This window comes from Artibeus jamaicensis, unplaced genomic scaffold, assembly GCF_021234435.1.
Source record: "Artibeus jamaicensis isolate MK-2021 breed Jamaican fruit bat unplaced genomic scaffold, CSHL_Jam_final contig_3182, whole genome shotgun sequence".
In the NCBI taxonomy this organism is placed as follows: Eukaryota; Metazoa; Chordata; class Mammalia; order Chiroptera; family Phyllostomidae; genus Artibeus; species Artibeus jamaicensis.
The window spans coordinates 131,978-151,846 of NW_026521742.1; the positions used below are offsets into that span (position 1 = coordinate 131,978).

The 19,869-nt window shown below is 38.9% G+C and overlaps 1 protein-coding gene across 4 annotated transcripts in view; it reads left to right on the forward strand.

Moving 5' to 3' along the window:
- TPST1 (tyrosylprotein sulfotransferase 1) overlaps nucleotides 1–19,869 on the forward strand; it is a 128,400-nt gene that overhangs the window by 7,378 nt on the left and 101,153 nt on the right. The window lies entirely within an intron of this gene.

The following is a 19,869-nucleotide window of genomic DNA, read 5'->3' on the forward strand; positions in this document are numbered from 1 at the left end:
TGTCCTACTCTGCACTTCTTTTCATTGTTTATTTTGCCTCCTACTTCACGGAAGAAATTGGTAGGCACGAGCCCTGAACTCTTCAGGGTCTGTCATTTTTCTGTGTGCCTGTACCTATCTGATTTCTGATCTTTTCTTTGAACAGAGTAAGTCTTCCTATCTAAGGCTAACATCTCTTATCTCCCTCTGTATTCTTATTCTGTTCTCCATAATTTCCTTATCTGGTTACACTTCCTTTAATGACTTCAAATAATACCTGTATACTTAGGGTTTTCAAAGATGTATATCCAGTCCCGATTTTTTCTTGGACTTAAGGTGTTTCTTATTTTTATCTGTCTAGTAGATAACTATACATGGATACCTGGTACTTCAAACTTGGTTATCTTTTCCTTTCCCTTCCCTCTACTCATAGCCCCCTCAAGCACGTATGCAGACACTCCTTCTATTCAAGGTCTTTACTTTAGGAAGCTTAGCATCCTCTTCTCTTCTGACATTAAGGCTATGGTAGATCCTGTTGTTCCTACCTGAAATCTTTATCTCCTCATTGCCAGAGGATTGGTTCAGGCCTGTGCTATATTTCCCCTAAATATCAAGTCAGTCATTTTCAACTCAGACACTACTTTAAAACACCTTGGGAGCTTTTAAGAAGTAAGGATTAGTCCTGACAAGTGTAGTTCAGTTGATTGAGCATTGTCCTGCAAAGCAAAAAGTCAGGGTACATGCTTGGGTTGCCTATTCAGTGCCCAGTCAGGGCACATGCAGTGTTTCATTCCCTCTATTTGTCCTTCGCTTCCTCCCTCCCTTCCCCTCCCCTCTCAAAAAAATAGTAATAATAATAATAAGGATGAGGGGTCAAGGCACCCATAGAAGTTCTGATTCACTTGGTCTGGTGTGGGTCCAGACCTTGTCATTTATTTATTTGTAAAAGGCAAAAGTCTTATTTAAAAAAATTTTTTGCCATAACCAGTTATCCCCCTTACCACCTCCCTTTTCCAACTCCACCTACCCTGCCCAGTCCTTGTCATTTAAAAAATGCTTCCCATATGATGGTAATATGCAGCCAGTGCTGAGAACTGGGCTGAGCACTTGAAGAGGGAGTGGTAGAACCCTAAGGAATTTTAATATTTAACTCATCCTTTAAAAATCAGGATGACTGCCAGTTTTTGACATGGTTTGTTGCTTACTTTCCTGGTACTTTTTACATGTACCTTATTAAAGTGCATGTATTTATTATCACATTTTTTGTAAATTATTTCTCATGGGTCCATTTTTTCTCAAGACTAGGAATTTCTTGAGGTCTGGGACTATGCCTAAAGACAAACTACTGTTTCTTCTACACTACGTACAACTTCTAACACAAAATATGTGGGTTTTCCCTTTATATTAAGCAAGTCTTCAATTATCCAGACACCAACTAGATGTCCTACAATTTAACTCAATTATGACACTACATCGAGTTAGTACAGACTGCACAGATTAAGGACTCAGTCCCACAAGACTATGCCTCACTTAAGATTCCAGTTGCAAGTTCCAGGTTGTGACCTGTGCTTTAATTTATACCAGCTGGCTATAAATCTGGGCTTCCCACAACCTCTTTCTCAGGTTGGTAATTTGCCGGAATGGTTCACAGAACTTAGAAAAGGTCATTACTTATCATTACTTGTTTTTTATAAAGGCTGTAACTCAGTAATAGCCAAATGGAAGAGATGCATAGGGCAAGGTGTGTGGGAAACGGCATGGAGTTTCCATGCCTTCTCCCCGCATGCCATCCTTCCAGCATCTTCATGTGTTCACCAGTCTAGAAGGCCTCCCAAATCCCTCATTTAGGGTATTTACGGAGGCTTTATTACAAGGGCCTAACCAATTAAATCATTGACCACTGGTAATTAACTTAATCTACTGCCTCTTTCTTTTTGGAGGTTACCAACCCCGCCCTCCAAGATATGGTTGAAAGGGGCTTATTATGTATAACAAAAAAATGCTCCTCTTACCCCTTTTAAGAAATTCCAGTGATTATAGAGCTCTGTGTGAGGAACCAAGGATGAAGACTTAATATACCATATATTCTAATCGATAATAATTATTATATTATAATATCACAATGCCTTATTTACCTTCTTGTCACTTCTTTATACATTTCTTGGTATATTTTAGAAATGACAAAATTGGTTGAATGAGTCAGTTTGGTAAATAATATAAAGCGGATCTTGAATTCACAGATTTGCAAGCTGACCAACTATATCTTGGCTGCTTAACAGGTCAACTCATACTTGCACAGTCATTCATTTTTTAAAAGATTTTGTTATTTTTAGAGAGAGGGGAAGGGAGGGAGAAAGAGAGGGAGAGAAACATCAATCAATTGCCTCTTGTACATGCCCCAACCAGGGACTGAACCCACAACCTAAGCATGTGCCCTGACTGGGAATTGAACCAATAACCTTCCAGTTTGTGGGATGTGCTCAACCAACTGAGCCACACCAGTCAGGGCTGCAGTCATTCTTGGCTCTTGGATGTCTTACCCATTTACATTTAATATAATTACTTGTCCATTAGGATTTACATTTGCCATTTTGCTATTTGTTTTCTACGTGTCTTATATCTTTTTAGTTTCTGTTCTTCCATTATTGTCTTCTTTTGTATTAAATGTTTTCCAGTGTATATTTTAATTAACTTATTATTTCTTTTATAATTTTTTTATTTCCCTGGTAATTATAGTTAATATTTGAAAACAATTTGTTTCCGATTTATACCAACTTAATTTCAATAGTATGCAAGACCCTTGCTTTGATGCAGTTCTGTTAATTTCCCCCTCCTTTGTATGCTTATTGTCATTCAAATCACATTTCACATTAAAAGCCCATTGACAGTTTTAAAATTATTGCTATATGCAGTTTTCTTTTAATTCAGATAGGAACAGAAAAGAGTTACAAACATATTTATACTATCTTTTGTGTTTGCATAGTTATCTTTATTGGTGCTGTTTATATTTTTCATGTGAATTTTGGTTACTGCCTGGGGTCTTTTAATTTGAACCTTAAGGACTCCCTTTATTTTTTGTACAACAGGTCTTTTCAGTTTTTTACTGAGGGTGTCCTAGTTTCTCCTTCATTTTTAAAGGATAGTTTTGCTGGAGATAGAATTCTTCTTGGTGTACAGGATAATGCTCCAACCAACTGAGCCAGCCAGCCAGGGCATGGATATAGAATTCTTGATCAATAGTCCTTTTCTCTAACACTTTGGATATGTCATCCCACTACCTCTGGTCTCTGTTTTTTAAAAATTTTTTCTTCTTTTTAAAATTATTTTTAAGTATATTTAGTGATTATGCTATTACAGTTGTCCCAATTTTTTTCTCCTCTTTATTCCCCTTCTGCTCTACCGGAATTCTCCAGCATTCCCCACCCACTCCTTAGTTCATGTCTGTGGGTTGTGCATACAAGTTCTTTGACTTCTTTATCTCCTATACTATTCTTAACCTTCCCCTGTCTGTTTTATACCTACCAGTTATGCTTCTTATTCCCTGTAGCTTTTCCCCATTCTCCTGCTCCCCACTAATAACCCTCCATGTGATCTGCATTTCTGTGATTCTCTTCCTGTTCTAGTTGTTGGCTTAGTTTTTGTTTTTATTTTATAGGTTCAGTTGTTGATAGTTGAGTTTGGTGTCATTTTATTGTTCATAGTTTTTGATCTTCTTAAGTCCCTTTAACTTTTCATATAATAAGGGCTTGGTGACGATGAACTTCTTTTGCTTGATCATGTATGAGAAGCACTTTTATCTGCTCGTCCATTCTAAACGATAGCTCTGCTGGATAGAGTAATCTTGGATGTAGGTCCTTGCCTTTCATGTCTTCAAATACTTCTTTCCAGCCCCTTCTTGCCTGTAAGATTTCTTTTGAGAAATCGGCTGATAGTCTTATGGGAACTCCTTTCTTTGTAAGTAACTCTTTCCTTTCCTCTTGCTGCTTTTAAGATTCTCTCTTTATCTTTTTTTAAAATTTTTTATTTAATTATTTTTCAAGTACAGTTTTTTATCTATTTCTCGGGTAACTTAATGATGATGTGCCTTAGTGTATGCTTCCTTGGGTCCAATTTCTTTGGGACTCTATGGGCTTCCTTGACTTCTGGAAGTCTAGTTCCTTTGCCAGCTTGAGGAAGTTTTCCTTCATTATTTGTTCAGATAAGTTTTCAATTTCTTGCTGTTCCTCTTCTCCTTCTGGCATCCCTATGATTTGGATGTTGGAATGTTTAAAGTTGTCCCAGAGGTTCCTAAGCCTCTCTTCATTTTTTTGAATTCTTGTTTCTTCATTCTTTTCTGGTTGGATGTTTATTTCTTCCATTTGTTCCAAATTGTTGATTTGAGTCCCGGTTCCCTTCCCTTCGCTCTTGGTTCCCTTCCTTTCGCTTTTGGTTCCCTGTATATTTTCCTTTATTTCACTTTGTATAGCCTTCATTTCTTCCTTCATTTTGCAGCTGAGCTGAATCAATTCTGTGAGCATCCTGATTACCAGTGTTTTGAACTCTACATCAGATAGGTTGTCCGTCTCCTTGTTGCTTTACTGTTTTTTTGGAGTTTTGATCTGTTCTTTCATTTGGGCCATATTTCTTTGTCTTAGCGTACCTGTTATATTGTAAGGGACAGAGCCTTAGATATTTTCCAGGGTGGGGCTACCCTCTTTGCTGCATTGTGTTGCTGTAGGTGAGGGAGGGGTCCCAGAGGGAACAGTGCCCCTCGCTCCACTCTAGCTCTACTTTGTCACTTCCCTCACTTCTTACTAGCAGATGGTGCTCTTTCAGGTGCTGATTCTCAGGTTGGTGGGTTTGTGTACATTCTAGGATCCCTTGGGCCTCCCCAACGAACTCTCCTGTGAGACTGGGAGTTTCTCCCACCTTCACAACCCCCACAGAATTTTACAGCTAGAGGTTTTGAATCTCTAGTTTCCGGATCAGCCAGCCCCCACCTTGCCCATGTGGTCTGCCGCCTCCCCTGACTGCCTATCTCTTCCCCTCCTACCAGTCTGGATGAATGCTTCTTTAACTCCTTGGTTGTCAGTGTTCCATGCAGTGTGATTTTTCTGGCAGTTCTGGCTGCTTATTGTTTTTAAATTGGTTGTTATCCTTCTTTTGGTTGTGCGAGGAAGCGAAGAATTTCTACCTACACCTCCATCTTGGCCAGAACTCTGTGGTCTCTGTTTTTTCATGAGAAGTCAGGAGTTTGTCTTATTGAAGATTTTATATGTGATGAGTCACTTTTCTCTCGGTGCCTTCGAGATCCTCTGTCTTTGGCATTTAACAGTTTGACTCTAATGTGTCCAGGTGAACATCTCTTTGAATTTATCTTACTTGGAGTTTATCTACTTTCTTGGATGTTTAATGTATTTCATTGAATATAGGATGTTTTCAGCCATTTATTCATATAAATTTTATTCCCCCCTATTCTGTCATCTCTGGGACTTCTTCATGCATATTTTTATATGCTTGATGATATCTCACAGGTCTGAGGCTCATTTTTCTTCATTTTTTTCTTTTTGTTCTTCCTACTGGAAAATCGATCTATCTATTTAAGTTTGCTGATTTTTTCTGCTGCTGAGCCCATATGGTGAATTTTTCATTTCAGTTGTATTTTTCAAATTTAGAATTTCTTGTTGGTTCTTTCATTTAAAAGAAATAATTTTTATTTCTATATCGATATTTTCTATTGGTAAGAAATTATTCTCATAATTTTCTTTAATTATTTATACATGGTCTTCTTTAGTTCTTTGAACATATTTACAGTAGCTGATTTAAAGTTTTTGTTTAGTAAGTGTGGCATCTGGACTTCCTCAGGGATAGTTTCTGTTGACTGCCCTTTTCCCCCTGTGTATGGGAAATACTTTCTTGTTTCTTTATGTTTCTCATAGTTTTTTTTGTTGTTGTTGAAAAATGACACTTTAAATAATATAATGTGGCTACTCTGGAAATCAAACCCTTCTCCTCTGAAATTTGTTGTTATTGCTATTTGTTTTGTTACTTTTTGGATCTAACTCTAAAAGTCTGTATTCTTTGTCCCATGTAATCACCGAGTCTCTGCTGCATTAGCCTGGTAGTCATCTAATGATTGAACAGATTTCCTTGAATGTCTTGAAACCATACATCTCTTAGGTTTTGCTGAGGGGCTGTGTGTATGTGTGTGTTTTGACTCCCTTCATACTCCAGCAATTTATACTGTACCTTAGCCTTTGCTTCCTGCTTATACAGAACATCAAGGTCAGCCAGAAGTTAGAGGTGAGGGCCTTCCCAGGTCTTTCCTGGGCATGTGCATGACTTTGAGATTATCAAGAATATATTGAGCTTTTCTAAGACCTATGTATACTATTAATTCCTCAGTGTTTAATTTTAAGTTTTGGTCAATGTCTTGTTAGCTTCAATTATTATTGTCATTGCAGACAGCTAATTAAACAACTGTCTCAGCGTCTGGTCAAGATGACATAGTAGTTAAACGCCTCCTCCCATGACCACATCAAAATTACAAATAATTACAGAACAACCACCATTGAGAACCACCTAAAGACTAGCTCAACAGAACCCTTATAAGTGAGGATGTAAAGAAGAAGCTGTGTCAAGACTGGTGGGAAAGGTAGAGATATGAAGTGGTCTGTTCCCCATACCCACTTGTGGTAGTTAAGATTTAGGAGGGATATCTTGGCTGTGGAGGTACCCCCTGAGGAGGTAGGGGTCCCATCCACACACAGGGCTTCCTTATCTGAAGCACCAGTGCTGGGAACAGGTGTCCCTATAGCATCAGGGATTCCATCTGGGTGAGATAGAGGGCTTCTGGAGGCCCAGGTATTCCTCTTAAAGGGTGTACACATGGACTTGCTTGGTGACAGATGCACTCACTTTAAGATCCAGTGCTAGGCAGCAGCTTAAAAAGCACCAGGGACGTACTGGAAGGGACTTCATTGGCTTCAGGGCAAGGGCTAGAAGGGCAGCTCCCTCAGCCATTTTGTTCCTTTCTTCAACCCTTACCCCACAGAGCTGGCAGGTGCAGATGGGCTCCAAATCTGCATGTCCATCAAACTCCCCACACTCTGGTGATTCCCTGAGAACCCGCCTCAACCAACTCATGCCTAGGCTGAACCCTTTTTAAGTGGCTGTTACAAATGGTGGCCTCAGTCCATGCCTCAAATCTCAAAGTTTCATAAACCGCAAGCAGCACCTGGCCACAGCATGCCCTGTACCTCTTGCTAAGTGACTCCCATATGGCACTAGTTGCAGCCAGCTTCAGATGGCAGCATAGCCTTTCTCAGGGACACCCAAGTCCAGCACAGGCAACTACCAACTTCATATGACTTTGTAGCTTCTACTAGGTAGCCCAGGCCAGGCAAGGAGCAAGAAGCAGCTAATCTGGGCCTGCACCAGAGTTTCTCCTAAGAGGCCCCAGAATCAACAAAACTGGTGACTGGCTTCAGTCCACACAAGAGCACTATCCAGTTAGCTCCATAAACAGTATACACACAGAGTAGATTCAGCAGTCACCAGAGCCCTGCAACAGTAAATCCTATTTTGTGGAGTCATCCCCTAGACAATAGCTCAACCATTATAGTAACGGCCAGTCCTCATAGACAGTCAGCAAGAGGGTCATTTCTACCCACTGATGTGCCAACAGCAATAAGGCTTAACTACAACAGGAAGGTACACATAACCCACAGAAGGGGCACCCCAGACCACCTTGCTCAGGTGACTAGGGAGACTGCACTACCGGACCACTCAGGATACCTAATTTATCTAAGACTTCGAGATTTAGCAGATCTACTTAATATGTAAAAATAAAGAGAAGCAGCAAAAATGTACAGGGAATCAAAAATGATGGGAAGGAAACTGGGACTCAAATCAATGGAGTGGACCAGAAGGAAGAAAGAAACAACCAAACAGAAAAGAATGAAGAAACAAGAATTCAAAAAGTGAGGAGAGGCTTAGGAACCTCCAGGACATCTTTAAACGTTCCAACATCTGAATTATAGGAGTACCAGAAGGAGAAAAGGAAGAGCAACAAGTGGAAAAGTTATTTGAACAAATAATAAAGGAGAACTTCCCCAATCTGGCAAAGAAAATAGACTTCCTGGAAGTCCAGGAAGCTTAGAGAGTACCAAAGAAGTTGGACCCAAGGAAGCACACACCAAGGCACATCATATTTACAGTACTCAAAATTAAAGATAAGGAGAGAGTCTTAAAAGCATCAAGACAAAGGGAGAGAGTTACCTACAAAGGAGTTCCCATAAGACTTTCAGCTAATTCCTCAAAAGAGACCTTACAGGCAAGAAGGGGCTGGAAAGAAGTATTCTAAGTCATGAAAGACAAGGACCTACATCCAAGGTTGCTCTATCCAGCAAAGCTTTCATTTAGACTGAAAGGGCAGATAAAGTGATTTCTCAGATAAGGTCAGGTTAAAGGAATTCATCATCACCAAGCCCTCATTATATGAAAAGTTAAAGGGACTTATCTAAGAAAAAGAAGACAAAAAACATGTACAGTAAAATGACAGCAAACTCAATGATTAACCACCACACCTACAACAAAAACAAACTAAGCAAACAACTAGAACAGGTATAGAACCACAGAAATGGAGATCACCTGGAGGGTTATCAAGAGAGGAGTGGGAGGAGGAGAGAGGGGAAAAAGGTACAGAGAATAAGTAGCATAGATGGTAGGTAGAAGACAGAAAGGGGGTGAGTAAGAATAGTATGGGAAATGTAGAAGCCAAAGAACTAAGTATGACACACGGACATGAACTGAAGGGGGGAATGTGGTGGCAGGGGGTGTGCAGAATGGAGGGGAGTGAAGGGGAAGAATGGGACAACTGTAATGGCATAATCAATAAAATATATTTTAAAAAAAGAAAACCTATTTGAAGACATAATAACTAAAAATTTTCCTATTCTGGCAAAGGAAATAGACATACAAGTCCAGGAATTTCAAAGAGTGCCAAATAAGATGAACGCACAGAAGTCCACAGTAAGACACATCATAATTAAAATGCCAAAGGTTAAAGACAGAGAAAAACTTAAAAGCAGTAAGAGAAAAGCAATTAGGTATATACAGGGGAGTCCAAATCAGACTGTCAGCCGATTGCCACAAAATATTTAAAGTGATGAAAAGCAAGGAAACCAAGATTCAATCAAGATTACCGTACCAAGAAGGCTATCAGGGAGAATTGAAGGAGAGATAAGAGTTTCCTAGACAAGGGAAAAAAAAAGCTAATGGAATTATTACCACAAAACCAGTATTTCAAGAAGTGTTTATGGGCCCTGGCCAGGTAGTTCAGTTGGTTAAAGCATCATACTGATACGCCAATGTTTTAGGTTCAGTCATTGGTCAGAGTATGTAGAAGAATCATCCAATGAATGGACAAATAAGTGGAACAAGAAGTCAATGTCTCTCTCTGTCACTTCCCTTGCCCCCTTTCTCCCACCATCCCCACTTTCTCTCTCCAAAATCAATAAATACATTTTTAAAAAATGTTAAGGGGACTTATTGAAGAATAAAAAAGATAAAAATATGAATAATAAAACACCTATCAATACCTACATACATATCAATAATTATTTTAACAGTAAATGCATTAAATGCTTCAATCAAGAGACATTGTGTGGCTGAATGAATAAGAAGTCAAAACCTATACATATGAATTCAAACAAAGGCTTTGCACAGCAAAGGAAACCATCTACAAAATGAAAAGACAACCTAAAGAATAGGAGAAGATATTTAGTAATGATACATTCAATAAGGAGTTAATATCCAAAATATATAGGGAACTGATACAACTTAACCCCAAAGACAAACAATCCAGTTAAAAAATGGGCAGAGGACGTGAAACAGTTCCAAAGCATACATGCAAAATGTCAATAGACATGAAAAGATGCTGAATGTCACTAATCAGCGGAGAAATGGAGATGAAACAGCAGTGAGGGATCCAAGGTGGCAAAGGGGTAAGTGGAAACTATACTAATCTCCCATGATCAGTTTTGAATTACAACTAAATTGTAGAGAAATCATCCTGAATAACTAACAACGGTAGCTGGAGAGAAACCTTATAATCAAGAACAGACAGAAGAAATCACTTCCCTACAACATGACTTGTAGGAAGTGTAGAGAAGGCATGAGAGGGCTGGCTGGGACCCACGGGTGTCAGCTAAAGTTCCAGAGGGATATTCCAGTGGCAGAGGGGTTCTCCCCGAGAAGTGTGGGGTCTGAACCTCAAGCTGGGCTCCTCAGTCTATAGCACCAAAGCCAGATGGGAACCCAGATAACATCCAGCTGTGAAAAGCAGCAGGGTTCTGTCTGCTAGGAAAAGATGACTGGAGACTCAGAGAGTCTCTTAAGGGCCAACATACAAAATTTCCTTTGCAGCCACTTACCCTGGGCTCTGGGAGAGGGAGCGCAGAGTGGACTAGAGATGCTTGAGAGGAGTCTGGGGCTGGTGGCTTAAGGGAGAGAACTGAACAAACAGCCATGAGGATTCCTGTGCTGAGTCATTACCCATACTGCAGATACCATCTTACTCAGGCAGAGCACTCCTCTCCAAGTGGCATCAGCTTGATGGGAAGTGATAGCCCCAGCTGCAGGAATTACTCTGCCCCACCACAATTACTCAGTGGTGCTTAAGCTGGTTGTTGATTGGGTTAACAACAAAAGTGGAAAATATAAAGAAGCAGCCAAAATGGGGAGACAGAGGAAACAGACCCTAAACGAAAGCACTAGTGAGTTCTCTAGAAGAACTAGATGAAGTGGAGGCAAACAATTTATCAAGTAGAGAGCTTAGAGTAACGATTATAAGGATACTCAACAATGTGAAAAAAAAGGATCCAATTTTGTATGTTGGACACAAAAAGAAACCATAAAAAAGGATCAGTCAGAAGTAAAGGATGCAATATCTGAAATAAATAATATACTAGAAGGAATAATGAGTAAGTTAGATGAAGCAGAGGATCAAACAGTGATTTGGAAGCCAAGGTAGAAAAAAAAACAGGCAGCACAGCAAAAAGGAAAAAATTTTAAACAGTGAGGAGAGCTTAAGAAACATTTTGGACAATATGAAGCATAACTACATCCACAACATGGGAATACCAGGAGAGGAGAGCAAGGAAAGGATTAAGAATCTATTTGAAGAAATAATGACCCCAAACTTCTCTATTCTGGTGAAGAAAAAAAGCTCCGAGCATCTCAAACAAGTTGGACCCAAAGAGGCCTACACTGAGAGACATCTTCATTAAAATGACAAGGCTTAATGACAAGGAGAGAATCCTAAAAGCCATAAGAGAAAAGCAGGTAGTTACATATAAGGGAGTACCAATTAGACTATCATCTGATTTCTCGACAGAAACATTTCAGGCCAGAAGGGAGTGGTGTGAAATATGCAAGGTGATGAAAAGCAAGGACATACAACCAAGGCTACTTCAGCTAGCAAAGTTATTTAAAATTGAAATGAGTTTCATTTCAGATGAATTTCTCTTTTGCATGAAAGAGAAATAAGGAGCTTCCCAGACAAGAAAAAGGAAGGGGAGTTTGTTAACACCAAACTAGTACTACAACAAATGTTAAAGGGCTTGGTTTAAGAAGAAGAAAAAGAGTAAGGGTGGAGAAAAACGGTCTAACAATAAAATGGCATTACATATGTATCTACCAATAATAACCTTAAATGTACATGGCTTAAATGCTCCTACCAAGAGACATAGGGTAGCTGAACCAATAACAAAACAAGACCCCCTATATATGTTGCCTGCAAGAGACCTACCTCAGAGCAAAAGATACAGACTAAAAGTAAAGGGATGGAAAAAGATATTTCATGCAAATGGAAAGGGGAAAAAGGGTGGGCTAGCAGTACTTATATCCACCAAAATTGACTTTAAAGTCAAGACAAAGAAGGATACTACATATGATAAAGGGAACAATCCAACAATAGGATATAACCCTAGTAAACATTTATGCACCCAACATAGACCACCTAAATATGTAAATCAAATCTTGATGGACAGAAGGGGAGAGATCAACAGAAATACAGTCATCATCAGGGATTTTAACACCCCATTGACTTCAATGGATAGGTCTTCCAGACAGAAAACCAGCTAGGAGACAGAAAATCAACAAGCCTTAAATGACACGCTAGATCAAATGGATTTAATTGGTATCTTCAGAGCATTTCACCCCAAAGCAGCAGAATATACTGATTTTGCCAAGTATAATACACACCCATGTTTTTGGCCCAAACTTTCCAGAAAAAAAATCTTATGTTTTAATTCAATTCAATTCAATTTATTTATTTATTTATGTTTAGATACTCGTTTTTTTGTATTATAAAGGAATTTTAGCATTTAGTTTTGAGCCTATTATGGTATTAGAAATTTTATGTAACATAATTACAAAATACAAGAACAGATACAAAGTAAAGAAATTTTATGTACTGGTAACAAATTTATGATATTTATACATCATAGAAGGCCAAGAACTCTTCATCACTGTCAATATCAGAAGTATCATGTTCAATTTCTATATTGCCAGAGTCTTTTACAGAGTCACTCTCCTCATCCTGGGAAATTTCATTGTCCTCAGTTCCATTCATAGCTTTGCTGATGCTGCATTTTTAAAATGATTTCACAACCATTTCCTTCTTGACACCTTTTTGTGATCTTAGGATCCAATCACAAACCTGGGCAATCGATGTTTTCTTGATCCTGCCTGTAGGTGTTAAGTCACTACCCGCTGACTGCATTCATGATGTCCACTCTTCATTAGGGCCTTAAAGAGTTTGTTTACTGACAACAGGTTGCAGTTTGCTGGTTAGCCCACCAGGTATCAAAGCAAGTTGGGTTTTCAAGTCTGTTGCCATTGCTTTTGTACCTTGTGTTATGTGGGCTTTGAAGTGATCAAAAACAAGCAAAGCCGGTTTTTTAAGTAATCCTCCAGGGCTTCATGACCAGACTTTGTTAAACCAGATTTTCATGCCTTCTTCGTTCATCCATCCTTTTTCATTCATATAGACAATAACTCCACTTGGATTTTTTTTCAGAAACATTTTTCTTTTAAGGATGATCATATCATAGGTGGTTTTGTCCCATTTGCACAACAGGCTAGAACAACAGTGAATGTGTTTTCACATGACCACTAGTTTTAACAGCCACAGTCTTTGCTCCTTTGACATCCACAGTTCTGTTGGATGGTACATCAAATATGAGTGGACCCTCATCCATATTGGTGATTTGGGACAGCTCAAAGTTGTAAGTCTTCAAAGATTGATAACATAAGAATGAAATTCCAAAACTTTATTCTCATAGGCTGCTGGAAATTTGGGGGCAAATTTTGTTCCTGTCCTCATGCTAAAACCTTCTCTTTGTGTGAAGTTAAAGCACCACTTAGGTGTCCCTGAGAAGTCATCAGTTTTTTTTAAATTGTGCAATGCTTTTACCCTTTTTTTTTTGTATCATCTTAGTCAAAACACATATCCCAGTTTGACATTATTTCCAAATCCAGGTCTTCACCTCCTGCTCCACCTCTGGCCACTTTGGAGGTTTCCCTCGCATTGCCTTCTGTCTTGGAATCTGAAGAAGCTTTTCTTCCTGTTGCCTCCACAATCTGAGACACTATGTGAAGAGGTCCAAAGTGTCTCTCAGCAGCTCTGTTGCCATACTTTTTAGCATATTTAATAGCCTTTAGCTTAAAACTTGCAGTGTACAAAAACTGTTTTGACATTTTCCAACAACTTCTCCTGCCTAAAATGTACAAAGAGAAATGTGTTGTTCAGACTATGGTAATAAAGTCTGCATCATCTATATTACTGAGTGGATAGAAATTGGCATCATCTAACTTATCAAATGGATAATAATCACATCATCTTTCTTACTCTGTGGATAACAATACACAGCTCTTCATTTCATTTCTTTGAATTATTGGCCAAAACTGCTTTTGTTGCAAATTTGTTGTAAGTTCAGCAAAACCAGTTACTGTATTCCAGGGTATTATCTTGCATATGGATAGCATTATTGCTTTCTAGAGTTAAACTTTAATGCATAAGGATAAATAAAATAATTTTAAATGTTTATATAAATATGGAATTTGTACTACCCATGTATATTGTGCATCTTTATTTTTCCCTCAAAAAAATGGGCAAAAAAGTACATGTTATACCTTCAAAATACAGTACATACTTTTTAAGTGCATATAGAATGTTTTCTAGGATAGACCACATTAGGACACAAAAACAAGTCTCAATAAATTTAAGAAGATAAAAATCATATCAAGCATCTCTGACTATAATGCTATCAAACTAGAAATCAATCACAAGAACACTGAAAAACACACAAAGACATGGTAGCTAAATAACATGTAATTAAGCAATGAGTAGATCAACAGTGAAATCAAAGAAGAAATCAAAAGATACCTTGACACAAATGAAAATGAGAACACAGCAATCCACAATCTGTGGGACACTGGGAAAGTAATCCTAAAAGGGAAATTCATAGCATTACAGGCTTCAAAAAACAAGAAAAAGAGCTAAAATAAACAAGCTAACTTCATACCTAAAGGAACTTGAAAAAAAAAAAACAACAAAGCCCAAAGTGAGTAGAATGATTGAAATAATATCAGAGCAGAAATGAATGAAATAGAGTAAAAAAGATATAAAAGATTAATGAATCTAAGATCTGGTTCTTTGAAAAGATAAACAGGTTTGACAAACCTTTAACCAGACTCATCAAGAAAAAGAGAGAAAAGACCCAAGTAAATACAATCAGAAGTAAAAAAGGAGAAATAACAACCAAAACCAAAGAAATACAAAAGATTGTAAGAAAATATTATGAACAACTATATGCCAACAAACTGGACAACCTGGACAAAATGGATAAATTCCTAGAAACATACATTCTTCCAAACTTCAATCAAGAAGAATCAAAGAATCTGAATAGACAGATTACATCTAGTAAAATTAAAGCAGTGATCAAAAACTCCCAACAGACAAAAGCCCTGGCCAGGATGAGTTCACAGGTGAACTTTACCAAACATTTCAGGAAGAACTGACACCTCTCCTAAAACTATTCCATAAATATCACAAGGAGGGAAGGCTCCCAAACTTGTTTTACAAGGCCAGTATTATCCTAATGCCAAAACCAGATAAAGACACTGTAGAAAGAAAATTATATGCCAATATCCCTGAAGAACGAAGACGCTAAAATCCTCAACAAAATATTAGCAAACTGAAAACTGCAGTGCATCAAAAAGATCATATACCATGATCAAGTGGGATTTATTCAGGAAATGCAAAGTTGGTACAACATTTGCAGATCAGTATTTGAGATTCATTACATAAACAAAATGAAAGAAAAAAACCACATGATAATATCAGTAGATACAGAAAAAGCATTTGATAAAATCCAGCACCTATTTATCATAAAAACTCTCATCATGGTGGGATTGGAGATAACATACCTAAACAAAATAAAGGCTGTATATGACAAACCCATTGCCAGCATCATATTCAATGGGCAAAAACTACCAGCGTTCCCTTTAAGATTGGGAATGAGAGATGTCACTTTCACCTCTTTTTTTCAACAGTATATTGGAAGTCCTAGTCACAGCAATCAGACAAGAAGAAGAAATAAAAGGAATCCAGATTGGAAAGGAAGAAGTAAAACTGTCATTCTTTGCAGATGACATGATACTAGAGAACCCCAAAGATTCCACCTAGAAACTACTAGAACTGATAAATGAATTCACCAAAGTAGCAGGATACAAAATTAATATCCAGGAAATTAGTTGCACTGTTAAAGTATATTTTAATGATTATGTTATTACAATTGCCCAAATTTTTCCTTTTTGCCCCCCCACCCAGTACCCACTTTCCCCCAGCAATCCCCTCTTAGTTCATGTCCATGGGTTGTGCATATAAGGTCTTTGGCTTTTCCATTTCCTGTATTATTAACATTCCCAACATTGTCTCTTTTGTTCCAACAATTATGCTTCTTAATCCCTGTACCTTTTCCCCCATTGCACCCCTTGTCCTTCCTTGCTTGAAACCCTCCATGTGATCTCCATTTCTATGGTTCCGTTCCTGTATTTTTGTTTTTTTAGATTCAGTTTTTGATAGTTGTCAGTTTAATGTTCATAGTTTTAATCTTCTTTTTCTTAAATAAGTCCCTTTAACATTTCATATAATAAGGGCTTGGTGATGATAAAGTCCTTTAGCTTTACCTTGTCTGGGAAGCACTTTATCTCCCTTCCATTCTAAATGATAGCTTTGCTGGATAGAGTAATCTTGGATGTAGGTCCTTGCTTTTTCATCACTTTGAATTCTTGCCAGTCCTTTCTTTCCTGCAAGGTTTCTTTTAAGAAATCAGCTGACAGTCTTAGGGAAACCCCTTTGTAGATACTTCTCTTTTCTCTTGCTGTTTTGAAGATTGTCTCTTTAGCTTTAGTGTTTGACATTTTAGTTATGATGTGCCTTGGTGTGTCCAGCTTGTTTGGGATTCTCTGTGCTTCTTGGACTTGTATGTCTATTTCCTTTGCCAAATTAGGGAAGTTTTCTTCCTTTCTTTTTTTTTTTTTCAAATAACTTGTCAACTTCTTACTCTTTCTATTCTCCTGTCATCTGTTATGATTTGGAGGTTGGCACATTTGGAGATGTCCAAGAATCTTATTTTTCTGAATTCTTGTTTCTTCATTCTCTACTGGTCGACTGTTTATTTTTACTCATATTCCAAATCATTGGTTGAACTCTGGCTTCCTTCCCTTTACTGTTGGTTCCCTGTGGATTTTTCTTTAATTTAGTGTAGCCTTCATTTCCTCTTTTATGCATTTGCCGTACTCCATGAGATCTCTAAGCATCTTTATCATCAGTGTTTTGAACTTTGCATCTAATAGGTTGGCTATCTCCATTTTGTTTAGTTCTATTTCTGGAGTTTTGACGTGTTCTTTCATTCGGGCCATATTTCTTTGTTTCCTGAATTTGGTAGCCTCCTTGTCTTTGTTTCTGTGTATCGGGTAGAGCTGCTTTGACTCTGTCTTGGTATACCAGTTATGTTGTAAGGGGCAGAGAATTAGGTTCTGTGTATCGGGCAACCCTCTTTGCCACTTTGTGATGCTGTATTGGGAGAGGGGTCCAAGAGGGAACAAAGCCACTTGCTTTGCTCTCAGTCTATTTCCACTCACTTCCCTCACTTACTGTATGCCCTTCTACCTGCTGCCCTAGTGCTAAATCCCAGAGTGGGAGGGTTTGAGTATGTTCTAGTGCCATGTGGTTCCTTTAAATGGACTCTCCTGGGAGACCAGCAGTTTCTTCTGCTGCCCCAACTCCCACTGGTTTTTATAGCCAGAAGTTATGAGGCTTATTTTCTGGTGCTGGAACCCTGGCCTGTGTGGTCTGACCTGGGGCTGGGGTGGCCCACTCCCCAGGGGTTCTTCCCAGTTCTTATCCACCACATGTAAATGTGGGACTGCCTATTCCACTCTCTGCTGCTGTCACTGCCTTGCTGCCACTGCCATACCACATCCTCTCTACCCCGGCTCCCCGGCTCTGCCCCTCCTACCCATCTGGATAAACATTCTCTTTAAATCCTTTGTTGTCAGACTTCCATACAGTTTGATTTCCTGGCAGTTCTGATTGTATTTTGTTTTGAGATTAGTTGTGATCCTTCTTATGGTTTTAAGAGGAGGTGAAGCTTGTCTATGTGGCTACGCCCCCATCTTGGCCAGAAGTCCCAGTTGCATTTTTGTATGTCAACAACAAACTAACAGAAAGGGAACTTAAGAAAACAATCCCCTTCATAATTTTTATTCTTCAAAAAGAATAAAATACCTAGAAATAAACCTGACCAAGTATGTAAAAAGACCTGTACTTGGAAAATGATAAGACACTGAAAAAAGAAATAGAAGAAGACACATGTAAGTAGAAGCACATACCATGTTCATGGATAGGAAAAATTAACATCATTAAAATGTCCATACTACTAAAAGCAATCTATAGATTCAGTGTAATTCCTATCAAGATTCCAATGACATATTTCACAGACTAGAAGAAATATTTTAAAAACTCATATCGAACTACCCAAAGCCCCACATAGTAACAGTAATCCTGAGAAAGAAAAACAAAGTTGAAGGAATCACACTACCTAATATGAAACTATACTATGAGGCCATATTAATCAAAACAGCATGGTACTGACATAAGAACAGACACACAGAATAATACATCAGAATAGAGAGCCCAGAAGTAAACTCACACTTTTATAGTCAATTAATATTTGACAGAGGGAGGACTTCTGCCAAGGTGGAGGCGTAGGTGGAAGCACTGTGCCTTCTCGCACAACCAAGTTTAAAAACAACAAAGTTTTAGCAACAAAAACTCAGCCAAAGCACAGAAAATTGAACTATACGGAAGTCTGACAACAATGAACCCTTCAGCCAAACTGGTAAGAGGGGCAGAGCCAGTAGCAAAGTGGGGGTCAGGTAGGAAAGATCCACCGGACTGACCTGGGTGAGTGACCCAGGTGCGCCAGCAGCCGTGGGCGGATCCCAGGTATGGAGAGCGGGCAGACCCACTGAGGGCGCAAGGTGGTGGACCCACTGAGGGCTCACTGTGGTCACACATTCGTGCGCAGATAAACCAGTGAAGGAGCTAGCAGTGAGATGGACCGCGCAGACCCCAGAGGTGGGAAGCAGCAGGGGGGACCACCATTGTCCCCCTCTGACCCCGCCCCCACATACAGCATCACAACCCAGCAACTGGGTCGCCCCGCCCTGGTGAACACTTAAGGCTCTGCTCCTCATACATAACAGGCGCAAACAGATCAAAACGTAGCTCAAGAAGAACTCAAAGTCCCAGAGCCAATAAGTCTAAGCGATGAAGAAATAGCCAAACTTTCAGATGCACAGTTCAAAACACTGATGATCAGGATGCTCACAGAACTGGTTGATTTTAGTCACAAATTAGAGGAACATATGAAGGCTAAACTAACTGAAATGAAGGGAAATGCACAGGAAACCAATAGTAATGGAAAGAAAACTGGGACTCAAATCAAAGGAGTAGACCAGAAGGAGGAAAAAATGACCAAACAGAAAAGGATGAAGAAACAAGAATTCAAAAAAAGGAGGAGAGGCTTAGGAACCTCCAGGACATCTTTAAACATTCCAACATCCAAATTATAGGGATACCAGAAGAGGAAGAGGAACAGCCATGAATGGAAAACTTATTTGAACAAATAATAAAGGAGAACTTCCCCAATCTGGCAAAGGAAATAGACTTCCAGGAAATCTAGGAAGCTCAGAGAGTCCCAAAGAAGTTGGATCCAAGAAGGAACATACCAAGGCACATCATCATTAATTAGCCAAGATTAAAATGGAGGAGAGAATCCTAGAAGCAGCAAGAGCTAAGGGGACAGTCACCTACAAAGGAGTTCCCATCAGACTGTCAGCGGATTTCTCAAAAGACACATTGCAGGCAAGAAGGGGCTGGAAGGAAGTATTCCAAGTCATGAAATCCAAAGACCTATAACCAAGATGGCTCTATCCAGTAAAGCTTTCATTTAGAATGGAAGGGCAGATAAAGTGCGTCTCAGATAAGATCAAATTCAAGGAGTTCATCATCACCAAGCCCTTATTATATGAAATGTTAAGGGGACTTACCTAAGAAAAAGAGGATAAAAAAGATGAACAGTGAAAGGACAGCAAACTCACAGTTATTAAGAACCACACCTAAAACAAAAGCAAATTAAGAGGACAGCTAGATCAGGAGTGAACCATAGAAATGAAGATCACATGGAGGGTTAGCAACAGGGGAGTAGGAGAAGGAGAAGGGGGGAGAAGGTACAGAAAATAAGTAGCATAGACAGTAGGTAGAAAATAGATGGG